The following is a 19171-nucleotide window of genomic DNA, read 5'->3' as shown; positions in this document are numbered from 1 at the left end:
ATTCATCTTCCAAGAGGTGCCACGAGGAACCGGGGCAGGACCCGCGATACGCAAGGAACACGAGTACGCACAGTGGTCACTAAAGGCCACGGGTATGACTTGGACGGCACAAAGGGCGGGAGTTCCAAATCAGTCGAGACATAAAACACGATCAATACGGCTGGCTCCAGTGGGATAGATGTGGGTAAATTGCGTGTAGGCGGGATGGAAGTGGCGCCATGTGTCAGTAAGGTCAGGCCGCCCGAAGGAGTGAAGCGAGCGCTTCACACCGCATAGGCGTCGGGACCTGGTCAACTTCGGCCACCACACAGTTGAAGTCTCCGCCAAAGACGATAGGGCGACGAGCTGCGAAGAAAGGGGGGGAGATCAGACTGAAAAAGTGTTGTTCTGCCATGCCTGTGGTTAGCACCGGAAGGAGCATAGACATTTAGAAAAGGACATCTTGAAGGATACATGCAAGAACGCGACCGTTGGGTAGCGTGGTAACGTGGGATGGAATAAACTCTGATCGGTAAGCAAAGCAGTACCCCGCCGGGCGTCAGGGTCGATGTTATACAGCGCCTCATAACCAGCAAGGTCAGATAGAAAAGGGGCACAAACTTCCTGGAGAAAGACCACATCAAACGCACCAAGGCGGAGAAAGTCCTCAGAGATCGAGTTTGACCGGGTTGGAGATGGAGTTGATATTGATCGTTAAAAGGGAGAGGGGCTCCCGGCGGACGGTCAAAGGCAGGCATGGGAGAGCAACACAGAGTAGACAACGGCAGATAGGGTCACGGCCGTAGGGAAGCAGGTGTGGAAATATCCACACCAGAACCCAGCGATATCACCCCGGATGTGAGAAACAAATACCAAGCAGCTCATGTGGGGAAAGACCCACTCAATCACGCATGTCATCGCCCTCGTCGTCAGCCCAGTTCAGGCCTCCCCCATCGGCAGGATAGTCTAAGCCAGGCGGCGCAGACGCGTCGGACACAGTAGGATGTGAAAGGGTGCGAGTACGCTGCATGGCTGGTCGCTACCCTGGTCATGTTTCCGTTTTGCAGGGATCGCTCCCCGATCTCGCGAGGAACTGATAAGAGCCTCTAGTTGCCGAGCAGTTTGCCGCATACCGCCCAAGCGGTCAGCGGAAACAGAGCGGGAAACTGAGGAGGCCTGAGAGTCAGCCTCACTGCCGCTCTCAGGAGGACGTAAACCGTCCGCTTCCTCCGCCGGCTGGTCCGGGTTCGCCTTCTTGCGCCGATGACGACGCGGGGGGACTTAGCGTCATCTGCCGGGATGGGCGGGTAGGAAGAACGACCTCCATCTGTTCGACAGCGACCACATCACTCGCAGAGCAGGCACATCAGACGCCGCCGGCGGTACCGCCACAACGGGCGTCTGGTCCGGGACGGGTCCGTCAGCCGGTGCACTGGGTACCGGTTGCACTGCTTCTGGCGGGGGCGACACGTCAGGTCGCTCAGCGGGACGGTGGGCAGCGCCCGCACTACCTCGCTGAGGAGAGGCACAAGGTCGGTACCAGCAGCGCGTTCCCGCGGCAGTTGCACAGGACGCCGCGCGGGCAGTCCACGCGGAGATGCTCCGTCGAGTGACAAAGGGAGCAAGTTTGCGTGTTGCCCAATATAGGTGACCTGGGCCCTGGTACTCGCAACATTTATATACGACGGGATGTGCTGGCGGAGGTCCATGCGGACACTACGAACGCCGCTGTTGCCCTGGAAACGGTAGGCACTTCCCCACTTCTCATTCGTGATGCTGAGCACCGTGCCATACCGCGACAGGACACGGCCGATTACGTCATTGGGACACTCAGGGGTACGTTAAATACCCGCACAGTCCGTATCCCAAAGCCAGATGGCACTATATGCACTGTTCCGACAGTTCCATCGAAGTAGCGGAACGGATGTTCGCCCGCGAGTGCCAGGCCATACTTTTCGTATTTCTCCTGGTCGAGAAATTTCACGAATAACGAGATAAGACAAAATCCAGTTGAAAGGTGTCGACGTCATTTTCCGGTACTTTCAGATCACCAAATATCCATTCCTGTATTTCAAAGGCCGTAGGCCGTCTCGCTGCTCTGTCGAATACGCATTGAATACTGTTCGACCGGTTCGACATATTCACCGCAAAAATATCAACGCTGGAAAAACCAAGAACAAACGAAACGACCACGAACGCGACTCGCGACCCGCTACAGAGCACAACGGACCGCTCCGACCGCGGGGTGCTTCTTAGCCAAAAGGCCCGAGAAGCGATAAGGAAAACCGCAGTGGAAGGGCCTAAATGCTTGCAGCGTGTGCGCTCCACTTGTGGGAGTGACACACGGTGGTACGGGCCGATATGGCAACAGGCGACCGTCGAAAACATCGCAAAAGCAAGAACAGGAAGGATCGACAATTCACGAGAGCACTCGTCAACAGCCCAGTACTACCCTCCATGTCCAAGAGTAAACTGCGACCCCCATCTGAACGCCGCTAGCTGCCAGGGCAGTGGAGAAGCCGTGAGTCCGCCCCACAGCAGCTCCAGGCTGGCGCGAGCTACATCGGCGCGAGGCTGGCGCGAGCTACACCTAGCCGAGTGCTTGCATCGTCCACCGCCTACTGCATACGTGTGTGTGCACACGCATTCTGCGTGCGTGCGGCGGCGACGACGACGTTCGCGAGGAGCTAAGGATATAACTCCAAAAAATTTAATTAAAATTATCTGTGGCCGGACAATAGGAGACGCCAACGACACATCCGAAGGCACTGCTCTGGGCCACGATAAATTACCAGCCTAGTGTAATGCGGCTGCAAGAGCGGTCCGGCTAACGGCAAAAAAAAAAAAAAAAAAAAAAATGCTTGAGATAATCTTAAATTAATTAAAAGAAATCGTGGTGTGTAGGCAGCTAACTACTGGGCACATCGACAACTACGACAAGTTTAGCCACCAGCGGAATATCTCATCACTGCAGAATATTAACCCATTTCAGTCTGTGTTTTAATTAATTTTAGGTGGGCCGATCCCGGCGGTACTGCAATGCCGGGCCAACCCGCGACAGAGGTGGAGCAAGCCCCTAGCACTCCGTCATGAACCAAAAATGAGTTTAATATTCTGGTCCTGCGATGCAGGACGTATCAGATATTAAGCTGATAAGAACAGATACTACACTTTTTTTTTTTTTTTTTTTTTTTTTTTGTATTCTTTTTTTTTTTTTTTTTTTTTTACCTTGTCCTCTCCAAAATTGCCGCCATCCTAGAGTGTCGCCGCAGCACGCACAACATGGTGCATCGAGTAGCAAGACTTGTTGCCAGGAACGAAATTAAAAGCGAGGGGCATACTCTGCTATGCCGCAATGGGCGACGACACTTGACTCAGAAAGACACCTCACTCTGCAGGTGTGAAGAAATAGTGAGTTGAGAACCAAAAGGAAGAAAGAAAGAAAGATAGAAATGAAAGGAAATGAAAGGAAATTAAAAAGAGGGACGGCAGCACACACAAATGAAAATAAAACTGGCGAGATAATCCCATCGCCCAGAGAATTAACGAAGGAATAAGCTTCTAAGATTGATTGCGTGATTCCTATTTTTCCAATAAAGTTATGGCAATAGTTGTTCCAATTGCGAATCGGGGGGAGTCAAGTCAAAGATTGGTGCAAAAAAACCAGGGGCAAGCCCAGGCAATGCCTGGACAAGGTGCCCTAGGCAACCTGGAACACCGTTTGGTATCCATGGATCATTGCAACTTTCAAATACCGGGCAAAAGTGGTCGTATAGTTTCGAGCAGATTCCGCCACGCGATGCTGGCTCCACAGGTAGTCCATGTAAGAGACAGCATCGGCGAGGGAAAGGTCGTAGATCGTGAAAATGGTGTGGCCCAAGAGCCACACCATTGCGTTTCGCCTTGGTCGGGGTTGTGTTTGAAGATCAGGTGTCAGGAACCAGTCGGTGGATACATTTGCTGGCGTCGTCCCACCGATCAGCGCTATGAGTACACGTGCAAGGGTCCACACTTCTGTGACGTGGGGGCAGAGGAGGCGATGCTCCCTGGTGTCAACGTCACCACAGCGGCCGCAAGCAGCCGAGGGCCGTAGGCGGATGGCCGCCAGGCGATGGTTAGTGGGGATTAAATTGTTGACGACACGGTACCATAGCGCTGAAACCGCCGTGGGAAGGGCTGAGTTGTTAATATTAGCCCAAACTTGGCGCCAGATGACCGACGGTCGTCTGTCCTCTAATTTATGGGGCTTGGGCTGGCCTCGGAGTGCCTGGTAAAGGCGCTTCGACGTGCGTGCCTTGTCAGTGGCCACTGCGAGGACATAACTGCGGTGGAAGTAATAGTCTCTGACCGTCGTCAGCCGGATCGGAATATGCATCAAACAGACCGGTGCACGCGCCGAGTGTGGACGATAACGGTCGAAGAGGACCGCTGTAGTCCCACCGGGGTCGGCGTCGCGCAAAGCGGCGACACGGTGAATCAGAAGGGCCGCACATTTCCGAGAAAAGTCAATGAGGCCAAGGCCGCCATCGACCTTCGGCAGCATACAGGTCAGCGCATCAACCTTGAACAGCGCATGCCGCCACAAGAGCCAATATACTGCTTGGGATATGGCTCGGCCGATCTGCTTCGGCAGCGTAAGGAGTTGGGCGACATACCATGCTCGTGAGAGGAGATAACCATTAATAAGCCGGATGCGTTGATGGAGGTCGAGCCGTCGATCAGCGTGGCTCACGCAAAGGCCCCTGATGCGTGTGAGAAGCCGCCGCCACGTGAGGGTTAACATACGCTGCGGACAGGCAGTCACCTCAAGACCCAAGATACGCTGTTCCCCTACAACTCGGTACCAGGGGCGTTCGACGGTCAAAGATCGTGGCCCTAGCGGAAGTAACACAGTCTTGTTGGGATTTAACTGAGCACCGGAGGCCCGTTCATAAACATCGAGAATGCGGCGAACGGAATCGATGTCCCTTGCGTTAGCAACGAACACACCAACGTCATCGGCGTAGGCCGCACAGCGGAAGGTGACGCCTGGGAGAACGACACCGTCGACCAACCGGCCAATGTCACGCAGCATGGGGTCCAGCGCTAAGGCAAACAAATACATCGACAAGGGACACCCCTGTCGAACTGACCGTCTGATGGGAATGGGGCGCGACCGGCAACCGTTCACCACGATAGTGGAATTTGCCCCATCCAAGAAGTTCCGGATGATGCGTATGAAGCGCTCCCCAAAACCCATCCGCGACATAACGCCCAGCAGGTAAGGGTGCGAGACCCTGTCAAAGGCACCGGCGAAGTCCAAGGAAAGAATGGCAGCCGGGGTGCGAGTGTCAGCGGTGAGGAAGACAACATCGCGGTACAGGGAAGCGGCGGTGAAGATGTTCCGACGCGAAACGCCACAGGATTGAGTGGGGCAAAGTACCTTAGTCATCGCCTGTTTGAGACGAGAGGCCACGCATCGTGCCACCAACTTATAGTCAGTGTTAAGGACAGTGATAGGACGCAGGTCTTGAGCTCGGCAGTGACCAGTCACCTTTGGAATAAGGGCAATACGTCCAGATAAAAAGTCGGCGGGTAAGTCGCATCCAGCAAAAATCTCCTCGCACATTGTGCAGAAACGGTCGCCGAGCAGGTCCCAAAATTGTTGGTAGAACTCATAAGGGAGACCGTCGGGGCCAGGTGACTTGCGTCCCGGACAGGCACGGAGGACAGATGTGAGGTCAGCGAGTGTCAGGGGCTCGGTTAAGGAGCCGCGGTCATGACGATCCAAAGAAGTGGGCACCCCACTGACAAGTGCACGTTGGGCGGCAACGTCGACCTCAACATCCTGGAAGAGGTGCGTGAAATGGTCCGTCAGGTGTTGGAGGACGTCGCGGTTGTCTGTGATACGCGCACCATCGTCTGTCTTAAGGCGCAAAATGGTGTTCTTCTTGGCACGAGTTCGTTCAGAGGCTAGGTGATAAAGGGATGGCTCCTCGCCTTCAATCAGGGATGCAGAACGACACCGCACCACCATACCGTCGGCTTTCTCCCGAGAGAAGCGAAGGATTTGCGCCTTAATTTTGTTGAGGCGCATGCGGAGCTGATCATACCGGTCAGCAGGAAGAGTCAGGGCGTCAGTGAGACACTGCTGATAGAAGGCCAACGTGCTACGTTTCCAGTGGGCGACGTCGCGACTGTATTGCCGGATAACACGTCGCAGCCGGGGCTTCGCACAGCGGAGCCACCAAACCACCGTGGTAGGGTACCGGGAAGTGTCCACGAGACAATCCTGCCACGTTTTCGTGACAAGAGCACGAAGTTCGGGCAGGGACAGATGAAGGGTATTCATCTTCCAAGAGGTGCCACGAGGAACCGGGGCAGGACCCGCGATACGCAAGGAACACGAGTACGCACAGTGGTCACTAAAGGCCACGGGTATGACTTGGACGGCACAAAGGGCGGGAGTCAAATCAGTCGAGACATAAACACGATCAATACGGCTGGCTCCAGTGGGATAGATGTGGGTAAATTGCGTGTAGGCGGGATGGAAGTGGCGCCATGTGTCAGTAAGGTCAGCCGCCCGAAGGAGTGAAGCGAGCGCTTCACACCGCATAGGCGTCGGGACCTGGTCAACTTCGGCCACCACACAGTTGAAGTCTCCGCCAAAGACGATAGGGCGACGAGCTGCGAAGAAAGGGGGGAGATCAGACTGAAAAAGTGTTGTTCTGCCATGCCTGTGGTTAGCACCGGAAGGAGCATAGACATTTAGAAAAAGGACATCTTGAAGGATACATGCAAGAACGCGACCGTTGGGTAGCGTGGTAACGTGGGATGGAATAAACTCTGATCGGTAAAGCAAAGCAGTACCCCGCCGGGCGTCAGGGTCGATGTTATACAGCGCCTCATAACCAGCAAGGTCAGATAGAAAAGGGGCACAAACTTCCTGGAGAAAGACCACATCAAACGCACCAAGGCGGAGAAAGTCCTTCAGAGATCGAAGTTTGACCGGGTTGGAGATGGAGTTGATATTGATCGTTAAAAGGGAGAGGGCTCCCGGCGGACGGTCAAAGGCAGGCATGGGAGAGCAACACAGAGTAGACAACGGCAGATAGGGTCACGGCCGTAGGGAAGCAGGTGTGGAAATATCCACACCAGAACCCAGCGATATCACCCCGGATGTGAGAAACAAATACCAAGCAGCTCATGTGGGGAAAGACCCACTCAATCACGCATGTCATCGCCCTCGTCGTCAGCCCAGTTCAGGCCTCCCCCATCGGCAGGATAGTCTAAGCCAGGCGGCGCAGACGCGTCGGACACAGTAGGATGTGAAAGGGTGCGAGTACGCTGCATTGGCTGGTCGCTACCCTGGTCATGTTTCCGTTTTGCAGGGATCGCTCCCCGATCTCGCGAGGAACTGATAAGAGCCTCTAGTTGCCGAGCAGTTTGCCGCATACCGCCCAAGCGGTCAGCGGAAACAGAGCGGGAAACTGAGGAGGCCTGAGAGTCAGCCTCACTGCCGCTCTCAGGAGGACGTAAACCGTCCGCTTCCTCCGCCGGCTGGTCCGGGTTCGCCTTCTTGCGCCGATGACGACGGCGGGGGGACTTAGCGTCATCTGCCGGGATGGGCGGGGTAGGAAGAACGACCTCCATCTGTTCGACAGCGACCACATCACTCGCCAGAGCAGGCACATCAGACGCCGCCGGCGGTACCGCCACAACGGGCGTCTGGTCCGGGACGGGTCCGTCAGCCGGTGCACTGGGTACCGGTTGCACTGCTTCTGGCGGGGGCGACACGTCAGGTCGCTCAGCGGGACGGTGGGCAGCGCCCGCCACTACCTCGCTGAGGAGAGGCACAAGGTCGGTACCAGCAGCGCGTTCCCGCGGCAGTTGCACAGGACGCCGGCGCGGGCAGTCCACGCGGAGATGCTCCGTCGAGTGACAAAGGGAGCAAGTTTGCGGTTGCCCAATATAGGTGACCTGGGCCCTGGTACTCGCAACATTTATATACGACGGGATGTGCTGGCGGAGGTCCATGCGGACACTACGAACGCCGCTGTTGCCCTGGAAACGGTAGGCACTTCCCCACTTCTCATTCGTGATGCTGAGCACCGTGCCATACCGCGACAGGACACGGCCGATTACGTCATTGGGACACTCAGGGGGTACGTTAAATACCCGCACAGTCCGTATCCCAAAGCCAGATGGCACTATATGCACTGTTCCGACAGTTCCATCGAAGTAGCGGAACGGATGTTCGCCCGCGAGTGCCAGGCCATACTTTTCGTATTTCTCCTGGTCGAGAAATTTCACGAATAACGAGAATAAGACAAAATCCAGTTGAAAGGTGTCGACGTCATTTTCCGGTACTTTCAGATCACCAAATATCCATTCCTGTATTTCAAAGGCCGTAGGCCGTCTCGCTGCTCTGTCGAATACGCATTGAATACTGTTCGACCGGTTCGACATATTCACCGCAAAAATATCAACGCTGGAAAAACCAAGAACAAACGAAACGACCACGAAACGCGACTCGCGACCCGCTACAGAGCACAACGGACCGCTCCGACCGCGGGGTGCTTCTTAGCCAAAAGGCCGAGAAGCGATAAGGAAAAACCGCAGTGGAAGGGCCTAAATGCTTGCAGCGTGTGCGCTCCACTTGTGGGAGTGACACACGGTGGTACGGGCCGATATGGCAACAGGCGACCGTCGAAAACATCGCAAAAGCAAGAACAGGAAGGATCGACAATTCACGAGAGCACTCGTCAACAGCCCAGTACTACCCTCCATGTCCAAGAGTAAACTGCGACCCCCATCTGAACGCCGCTAGCTGCCAGGGCAGTGGAGAAGCCGTGAGTCCGCCCCACAGCAGCTCCAGGCTGGCGCGAGCTACATCGGCGCGAGGCTGGCGCGAGCTACACCTAGCCGAGTGCTTGCATCGTCCACCGCCTACTGCATACGTGTGTGTGCACACGCATTCTGCGTGCGTGCGGCGGCGACGACGACGTTCGCGAGGAGCTAAGGATATAACTCCAAAAAATTTAATTAAAATTATCTGTGGCCGGACAATAGGAGACGCCAACGACACATCCGAAGGCACTGCTCTGGGCCACGATAAATTACCAGCCTAGTGTAATGCGGCTGCAAGAGCGGTCCGGCTAACGGCAAAAAAAAAAAAAAAAAAAAAAAATGCTTGAGATAATCTTAAATTAATTAAAAGAAATCGTGGTGTGTAGGCAGCTAACTACTGGGCACATCGACAACTACGACAAGTTTAGCCACCAGCGGAATATCTCATCACTGCAGAATATTAACCCATTTCAGTCTGTGTTTTAATTAATTTTAGGTGGGCCGATCCCGGCGGTACTGCAATGCCGGGCCAACCCGCGACAGAGGTGGAGCAAGCCCCTAGCACTCCGTCATGAACCAAAAATGAGTTTAATATTCTGGTCCTGCGATGCAGGACGTATCAGATATTAAGCTGATAAGAACAGATACTACACTTTTTTTTTTTTTTTTTTTTTTTTTGTATTCTTTTTTTTTTTTTTTTTTTTTTACCTTGTCCTCTCCAAAATTGCCGCCATCCTAGAGTGTCGCCGCAGCACGCACAACATGGTGCATCGAGTAGCAAGACTTGTTGCCAGGAACGAAATTAAAAGCGAGGGGCATACTCTGCTATGCCGCAATGGGCGACGACACTTGACTCAGAAAGACACCTCACTCTGCAGGTGTGAAGAAATAGTGAGTTGAGAACCAAAAGGAAGAAAGAAAGAAAGATAGAAATGAAAGGAAATGAAAGGAAATTAAAAAGAGGGACGGCAGCACACACAAATGAAAATAAAACTGGCGAGATAATCCCATCGCCCAGAGAATTAACGAAGGAATAAGCTTCTAAGATTGATTGCGTGATTCCTATTTTTCCAATAAAGTTATGGCAATAGTTGTTCCAATTGCGAATCGGGGGGAGTCAAGTCAAAGATTGGTGCAAAAAAACCAGGGGCAAGCCCAGGCAATGCCTGGACAAGGTGCCCTAGGCAACCTGGAACACCGTTTGGTATCCATGGATCATTGCAACTTTCAAATACCGGGCAAAAGTGGTCGTATAGTTTCGAGCAGATTCCGCCACGCGATGCTGGCTCCACAGGTAGTCCATGTAAGAGACAGCATCGGCGAGGGAAAGGTCGTAGATCGTGAAAATGGTGTGGCCCAAGAGCCACACCATTGCGTTTCGCCTTGGTCGGGGTTGTGTTTGAAGATCAGGTGTCAGGAACCAGTCGGTGGATACATTTGCTGGCGTCGTCCCACCGATCAGCGCTATGAGTACACGTGCAAGGGTCCACACTTCTGTGACGTGGGGGCAGAGGAGGCGATGCTCCCTGGTGTCAACGTCACCACAGCGGCCGCAAGCAGCCGAGGGCCGTAGGCGGATGGCCGCCAGGCGATGGTTAGTGGGGATTAAATTGTTGACGACACGGTACCATAGCGCTGAAACCGCCGTGGGAAGGGCTGAGTTGTTAATATTAGCCCAAACTTGGCGCCAGATGACCGACGGTCGTCTGTCCTCTAATTTATGGGGCTTGGGCTGGCCTCGGAGTGCCTGGTAAAGGCGCTTCGACGTGCGTGCCTTGTCAGTGGCCACTGCGAGGACATAACTGCGGTGGAAGTAATAGTCTCTGACCGTCGTCAGCCGGATCGGAATATGCATCAAACAGACCGGTGCACGCGCCGAGTGTGGACGATAACGGTCGAAGAGGACCGCTGTAGTCCCACCGGGGTCGGCGTCGCGCAAAGCGGCGACACGGTGAATCAGAAGGGCCGCACATTTCCGAGAAAAGTCAATGAGGCCAAGGCCGCCATCGACCTTCGGCAGCATACAGGTCAGCGCATCAACCTTGAACAGCGCATGCCGCCACAAGAGCCAATATACTGCTTGGGATATGGCTCGGCCGATCTGCTTCGGCAGCGTAAGGAGTTGGGCGACATACCATGCTCGTGAGAGGAGATAACCATTAATAAGCCGGATGCGTTGATGGAGGTCGAGCCGTCGATCAGCGTGGCTCACGCAAAGGCCCCTGATGCGTGTGAGAAGCCGCCGCCACGTGAGGGTTAACATACGCTGCGGACAGGCAGTCACCTCAAGACCCAAGATACGCTGTTCCCCTACAACTCGGTACCAGGGGCGTTCGACGGTCAAAGATCGTGGCCCTAGCGGAAGTAACACAGTCTTGTTGGGATTTAACTGAGCACCGGAGGCCCGTTCATAAACATCGAGAATGCGGCGAACGGAATCGATGTCCCTTGCGTTAGCAACGAACACACCAACGTCATCGGCGTAGGCCGCACAGCGGAAGGTGACGCCTGGGAGAACGACACCGTCGACCAACCGGCCAATGTCACGCAGCATGGGGTCCAGCGCTAAGGCAAACAAATACATCGACAAGGGACACCCCTGTCGAACTGACCGTCTGATGGGAATGGGGCGCGACCGGCAACCGTTCACCACGATAGTGGAATTTGCCCCATCCAAGAAGTTCCGGATGATGCGTATGAAGCGCTCCCCAAAACCCATCCGCGACATAACGCCCAGCAGGTAAGGGTGCGAGACCCTGTCAAAGGCACCGGCGAAGTCCAAGGAAAGAATGGCAGCCGGGGTGCGAGTGTCAGCGGTGAGGAAGACAACATCGCGGTACAGGGAAGCGGCGGTGAAGATGTTCCGACGCGAAACGCCACAGGATTGAGTGGGGCAAAGTACCTTAGTCATCGCCTGTTTGAGACGAGAGGCCACGCATCGTGCCACCAACTTATAGTCAGTGTTAAGGACAGTGATAGGACGCAGGTCTTGAGCTCGGCAGTGACCAGTCACCTTTGGAATAAGGGCAATACGTCCAGATAAAAAGTCGGCGGGTAAGTCGCATCCAGCAAAAATCTCCTCGCACATTGTGCAGAAACGGTCGCCGAGCAGGTCCCAAAATTGTTGGTAGAACTCATAAGGGAGACCGTCGGGGCCAGGTGACTTGCGTCCCGGACAGGCACGGAGGACAGATGTGAGGTCAGCGAGTGTCAGGGGCTCGGTTAAGGAGCCGCGGTCATGACGATCCAAAGAAGTGGGCACCCCACTGACAAGTGCACGTTGGGCGGCAACGTCGACCTCAACATCCTGGAAGAGGTGCGTGAAATGGTCCGTCAGGTGTTGGAGGACGTCGCGGTTGTCTGTGATACGCGCACCATCGTCTGTCTTAAGGCGCAAAATGGTGTTCTTCTTGGCACGAGTTCGTTCAGAGGCTAGGTGATAAAGGGATGGCTCCTCGCCTTCAATCAGGGATGCAGAACGACACCGCACCACCATACCGTCGGCTTTCTCCCGAGAGAAGCGAAGGATTTGCGCCTTAATTTTGTTGAGGCGCATGCGGAGCTGATCATACCGGTCAGCAGGAAGAGTCAGGGCGTCAGTGAGACACTGCTGATAGAAGGCCAACGTGCTACGTTTCCAGTGGGCGACGTCGCGACTGTATTGCCGGATAACACGTCGCAGCCGGGGCTTCGCACAGCGGAGCCACCAAACCACCGTGGTAGGGTACCGGGAAGTGTCCACGAGACAATCCTGCCACGTTTTCGTGACAAGAGCACGAAGTTCGGGCAGGGACAGATGAAGGGTATTCATCTTCCAAGAGGTGCCACGAGGAACCGGGGCAGGACCCGCGATACGCAAGGAACACGAGTACGCACAGTGGTCACTAAAGGCCACGGGTATGACTTGGACGGCACAAAGGGCGGGAGTCAAATCAGTCGAGACATAAACACGATCAATACGGCTGGCTCCAGTGGGATAGATGTGGGTAAATTGCGTGTAGGCGGGATGGAAGTGGCGCCATGTGTCAGTAAGGTCAGCCGCCCGAAGGAGTGAAGCGAGCGCTTCACACCGCATAGGCGTCGGGACCTGGTCAACTTCGGCCACCACACAGTTGAAGTCTCCGCCAAAGACGATAGGGCGACGAGCTGCGAAGAAAGGGGGGAGATCAGACTGAAAAAGTGTTGTTCTGCCATGCCTGTGGTTAGCACCGGAAGGAGCATAGACATTTAGAAAAAGGACATCTTGAAGGATACATGCAAGAACGCGACCGTTGGGTAGCGTGGTAACGTGGGATGGAATAAACTCTGATCGGTAAAGCAAAGCAGTACCCCGCCGGGCGTCAGGGTCGATGTTATACAGCGCCTCATAACCAGCAAGGTCAGATAGAAAAGGGGCACAAACTTCCTGGAGAAAGACCACATCAAACGCACCAAGGCGGAGAAAGTCCTTCAGAGATCGAAGTTTGACCGGGTTGGAGATGGAGTTGATATTGATCGTTAAAAGGGAGAGGGCTCCCGGCGGACGGTCAAAGGCAGGCATGGGAGAGCAACACAGAGTAGACAACGGCAGATAGGGTCACGGCCGTAGGGAAGCAGGTGTGGAAATATCCACACCAGAACCCAGCGATATCACCCCGGATGTGAGAAACAAATACCAAGCAGCTCATGTGGGGAAAGACCCACTCAATCACGCATGTCATCGCCCTCGTCGTCAGCCCAGTTCAGGCCTCCCCCATCGGCAGGATAGTCTAAGCCAGGCGGCGCAGACGCGTCGGACACAGTAGGATGTGAAAGGGTGCGAGTACGCTGCATTGGCTGGTCGCTACCCTGGTCATGTTTCCGTTTTGCAGGGATCGCTCCCCGATCTCGCGAGGAACTGATAAGAGCCTCTAGTTGCCGAGCAGTTTGCCGCATACCGCCCAAGCGGTCAGCGGAAACAGAGCGGGAAACTGAGGAGGCCTGAGAGTCAGCCTCACTGCCGCTCTCAGGAGGACGTAAACCGTCCGCTTCCTCCGCCGGCTGGTCCGGGTTCGCCTTCTTGCGCCGATGACGACGGCGGGGGGACTTAGCGTCATCTGCCGGGATGGGCGGGGTAGGAAGAACGACCTCCATCTGTTCGACAGCGACCACATCACTCGCCAGAGCAGGCACATCAGACGCCGCCGGCGGTACCGCCACAACGGGCGTCTGGTCCGGGACGGGTCCGTCAGCCGGTGCACTGGGTACCGGTTGCACTGCTTCTGGCGGGGGCGACACGTCAGGTCGCTCAGCGGGACGGTGGGCAGCGCCCGCCACTACCTCGCTGAGGAGAGGCACAAGGTCGGTACCAGCAGCGCGTTCCCGCGGCAGTTGCACAGGACGCCGGCGCGGGCAGTCCACGCGGAGATGCTCCGTCGAGTGACAAAGGGAGCAAGTTTGCGGTTGCCCAATATAGGTGACCTGGGCCCTGGTACTCGCAACATTTATATACGACGGGATGTGCTGGCGGAGGTCCATGCGGACACTACGAACGCCGCTGTTGCCCTGGAAACGGTAGGCACTTCCCCACTTCTCATTCGTGATGCTGAGCACCGTGCCATACCGCGACAGGACACGGCCGATTACGTCATTGGGACACTCAGGGGGTACGTTAAATACCTGCACAGTCCGTATCCCAAAGCCAGATGGCACTATATGCACTGTTCCGACAGTTCCATCGAAGTAGCGGAACGGATGTTCGCCCGCGAGTGCCAGGCCATACTTTTCGTATTTCTCCTGGTCGAGAAATTTCACGAATAACGAGAATAAGACAAAATCCAGTTGAAAGGTGTCGACGTCATTTTCCGGTACTTTCAGATCACCAAATATCCATTCCTGTATTTCAAAGGCCGTAGGCCGTCTCGCTGCTCTGTCGAATACGCATTGAATACTGTTCGACCGGTTCGACATATTCACCGCAAAAATATCAACGCTGGAAAAACCAAGAACAAACGAAACGACCACGAAACGCGACTCGCGACCCGCTACAGAGCACAACGGACCGCTCCGACCGCGGGGTGCTTCTTAGCCAAAAGGCCGAGAAGCGATAAGGAAAAACCGCAGTGGAAGGGCCTAAATGCTTGCAGCGTGTGCGCTCCACTTGTGGGAGTGACACACGGTGGTACGGGCCGATATGGCAACAGGCGACCGTCGAAAACATCGCAAAAGCAAGAACAGGAAGGATCGACAATTCACGAGAGCACTCGTCAACAGCCCAGTACTACCCTCCATGTCCAAGAGTAAACTGCGACCCCCATCTGAACGCCGCTAGCTGCCAGGGCAGTGGAGAAGCCGTGAGTCCGCCCCACAGCAGCTCCAGGCTGGCGCGAGCTACATCGGCGCGAGGCTGGCGCGAGCTACACCTAGCCGAGTGCTTGCATCGTCCACCGCCTACTGCATACGTGTGTGTGCACACGCATTCTGCGTGCGTGCGGCGGCGACGACGACGTTCGCGAGGAGCTAAGGATATAACTCCAAAAAATTTAATTAAAATTATCTGTGGCCGGACAATAGGAGACGCCAACGACACATCCGAAGGCACTGCTCTGGGCCACGATAAATTACCAGCCTAGTGTAATGCGGCTGCAAGAGCGGTCCGGCTAACGGCAAAAAAAAAAAAAAAAAAAAAAAATGCTTGAGATAATCTTAAATTAATTAAAAGAAATCGTGGTGTGTAGGCAGCTAACTACTGGGCACATCGACAACTACGACAAGTTTAGCCACCAGCGGAATATCTCATCACTGCAGAATATTAACCCATTTCAGTCTGTGTTTTAATTAATTTTAGGTGGGCCGATCCCGGCGGTACTGCAATGCCGGGCCAACCCGCGACAGAGGTGGAGCAAGCCCCTAGCACTCCGTCATGAACCAAAAATGAGTTTAATATTCTGGTCCTGCGATGCAGGACGTATCAGATATTAAGCTGATAAGAACAGATACTACACTTTTTTTTTTTTTTTTTTTTTTTTTGTATTCTTTTTTTTTTTTTTTTTTTTTACCTTGTCCTCTCCAAAATTGCCGCCATCCTAGAGTGTCGCCGCAGCACGCACAACATGGTGCATCGAGTAGCAAGACTTGTTGCCAGGAACGAAATTAAAAGCGAGGGGCATACTCTGCTATGCCGCAATGGGCGACGACACTTGACTCAGAAAGACACCTCACTCTGCAGGTGTGAAGAAATAGTGAGTTGAGAACCAAAAGGAAGAAAGAAAGAAAGATAGAAATGAAAGGAAATGAAAGGAAATTAAAAAGAGGGACGGCAGCACACACAAATGAAAATAAAACTGGCGAGATAATCCCATCGCCCAGAGAATTAACGAAGGAATAAGCTTCTAAGATTGATTGCGTGATTCCTATTTTTCCAATAAAGTTATGGCAATAGTTGTTCCAATTGCGAATCGGGGGGAGTCAAGTCAAAGATTGGTGCAAAAAAACCAGGGGCAAGCCCAGGCAATGCCTGGACAAGGTGCCCTAGGCAACCTGGAACACCGTTTGGTATCCATGGATCATTGCAACTTTCAAATACCGGGCAAAAGTGGTCGTATAGTTTCGAGCAGATTCCGCCACGCGATGCTGGCTCCACAGGTAGTCCATGTAAGAGACAGCATCGGCGAGGGAAAGGTCGTAGATCGTGAAAATGGTGTGGCCCAAGAGCCACACCATTGCGTTTCGCCTTGGTCGGGGTTGTGTTTGAAGATCAGGTGTCAGGAACCAGTCGGTGGATACATTTGCTGGCGTCGTCCCACCGATCAGCGCTATGAGTACACGTGCAAGGGTCCACACTTCTGTGACGTGGGGGCAGAGGAGGCGATGCTCCCTGGTGTCAACGTCACCACAGCGGCCGCAAGCAGCCGAGGGCCGTAGGCGGATGGCCGCCAGGCGATGGTTAGTGGGGATTAAATTGTTGACGACACGGTACCATAGCGCTGAAACCGCCGTGGGAAGGGCTGAGTTGTTAATATTAGCCCAAACTTGGCGCCAGATGACCGACGGTCGTCTGTCCTCTAATTTATGGGGCTTGGGCTGGCCTCGGAGTGCCTGGTAAAGGCGCTTCGACGTGCGTGCCTTGTCAGTGGCCACTGCGAGGACATAACTGCGGTGGAAGTAATAGTCTCTGACCGTCGTCAGCCGGATCGGAATATGCATCAAACAGACCGGTGCACGCGCCGAGTGTGGACGATAACGGTCGAAGAGGACCGCTGTAGTCCCACCGGGGTCGGCGTCGCGCAAAGCGGCGACACGGTGAATCAGAAGGGCCGCACATTTCCGAGAAAAGTCAATGAGGCCAAGGCCGCCATCGACCTTCGGCAGCATACAGGTCAGCGCATCAACCTTGAACAGCGCATGCCGCCACAAGAGCCAATATACTGCTTGGGATATGGCTCGGCCGATCTGCTTCGGCAGCGTAAGGAGTTGGGCGACATACCATGCTCGTGAGAGGAGATAACCATTAATAAGCCGGATGCGTTGATGGAGGTCGAGCCGTCGATCAGCGTGGCTCACGCAAAGGCCCCTGATGCGTGTGAGAAGCCGCCGCCACGTGAGGGTTAACATACGCTGCGGACAGGCAGTCACCTCAAGACCCAAGATACGCTGTTCCCCTACAACTCGGTACCAGGGGCGTTCGACGGTCAAAGATCGTGGCCCTAGCGGAAGTAACACAGTCTTGTTGGGATTTAACTGAGCACCGGAGGCCCGTTCATAAACATCGAGAATGCGGCGAACGGAATCGATGTCCCTTGCGTTAGCAACGAACACACCAACGTCATCGGCGTAGGCCGCACAGCGGAAGGTGACGCCTGGGAGAACGACACCGTCGACCAACCGGCCAATGTCACGCAGCATGGGGTCCAGCGCTAAGGCAAACAAATACATCGACAAGGGACACCCCTGTCGAACTGACCGTCTGATGGGAATGGGGCGCGACCGGCAACCGTTCACCACGATAGTGGAATTTGCCCCATCCAAGAAGTTCCGGATGATGCGTATGAAGCGCTCCCCAAAACCCATCCGCGACATAACGCCCAGCAGGTAAGGGTGCGAGACCCTGTCAAAGGCACCGGCGAAGTCCAAGGAAAGAATGGCAGCCGGGGTGCGAGTGTCAGCGGTGAGGAAGACAACATCGCGGTACAGGGAAGCGGCGGTGAAGATGTTCCGACGCGAAACGCCACAGGATTGAGTGGGGCAAAGTACCTTAGTCATCGCCTGTTTGAGACGAGAGGCCACGCATCGTGCCACCAACTTATAGTCAGTGTTAAGGACAGTGATAGGACGCAGGTCTTGAGCTCGGCAGTGACCAGTCACCTTTGGAATAAGGGCAATACGTCCAGATAAAAAGTCGGCGGGTAAGTCGCATCCAGCAAAAATCTCCTCGCACATTGTGCAGAAACGGTCGCCGAGCAGGTCCCAAAATTGTTGGTAGAACTCATAAGGGAGACCGTCGGGGCCAGGTGACTTGCGTCCCGGACAGGCACGGAGGACAGATGTGAGGTCAGCGAGTGTCAGGGGCTCGGTTAAGGAGCCGCGGTCATGACGATCCAAAGAAGTGGGCACCCCACTGACAAGTGCACGTTGGGCGGCAACGTCGACCTCAACATCCTGGAAGAGGTGCGTGAAATGGTCCGTCAGGTGTTGGAGGACGTCGCGGTTGTCTGTGATACGCGCACCATCGTCTGTCTTAAGGCGCAAAATGGTGTTCTTCTTGGCACGAGTTCGTTCAGAGGCTAGGTGATAAAGGGATGGCTCCTCGCCTTCAATCAGGGATGCAGAACGACACCGCACCACCATACCGTCGGCTTTCTCCCGAGAGAAGCGAAGGATTTGCGCCTTAATTTTGTTGAGGCGCATGCGGAGCTGATCATACCGGTCAGCAGGAAGAGTCAGGGCGTCAGTGAGACACTGCTGATAGAAGGCCAACGTGCTACGTTTCCAGTGGGCGACGTCGCGACTGTATTGCCGGATAACACGTCGCAGCCGGGGCTTCGCACAGCGGAGCCACCAAACCACCGTGGTAGGGTACCGGGAAGTGTCCACGAGACAATCCTGCCACGTTTTCGTGACAAGAGCACGAAGTTCGGGCAGGGACAGATGAAGGGTATTCATCTTCCAAGAGGTGCCACGAGGAACCGGGGCAGGACCCGCGATACGCAAGGAACACGAGTACGCACAGTGGTCACTAAAGGCCACGGGTATGACTTGGACGGCACAAAGGGCGGGAGTCAAATCAGTCGAGACATAAACACGATCAATACGGCTGGCTCCAGTGGGATAGATGTGGGTAAATTGCGTGTAGGCGGGATGGAAGTGGCGCCATGTGTCAGTAAGGTCAGCCGCCCGAAGGAGTGAA

At 54.7% G+C, this 19171-nt stretch overlaps 3 pseudogenes; all 3 read right to left on the bottom strand.

The window, feature by feature from the left end:
* Window positions 1-2988: 2988 nt before the first annotated feature.
* LOC126485576 (U2 spliceosomal RNA) lies at window positions 2989-3163 on the bottom strand (annotated as a pseudogene).
* Window positions 3164-9299: 6136 nt separating this feature from the next.
* LOC126485574 (U2 spliceosomal RNA) lies at window positions 9300-9474 on the bottom strand (annotated as a pseudogene).
* A 6134-nt stretch (window positions 9475-15608) lies between these two features.
* On the bottom strand, window positions 15609-15783 carry LOC126485573 (U2 spliceosomal RNA; annotated as a pseudogene).
* Between the last annotated feature and the right edge of the window lie 3388 nt (window positions 15784-19171).

Source organism: Schistocerca serialis, chromosome 6, assembly GCF_023864345.2.
Source record: "Schistocerca serialis cubense isolate TAMUIC-IGC-003099 chromosome 6, iqSchSeri2.2, whole genome shotgun sequence".
NCBI lineage: Eukaryota > Metazoa > Arthropoda > Insecta > Orthoptera > Acrididae > Schistocerca > Schistocerca serialis.
Note: the sequence above shows the minus strand (reverse complement) of the source record. Positions and strands in the feature narration are given on the sequence as shown.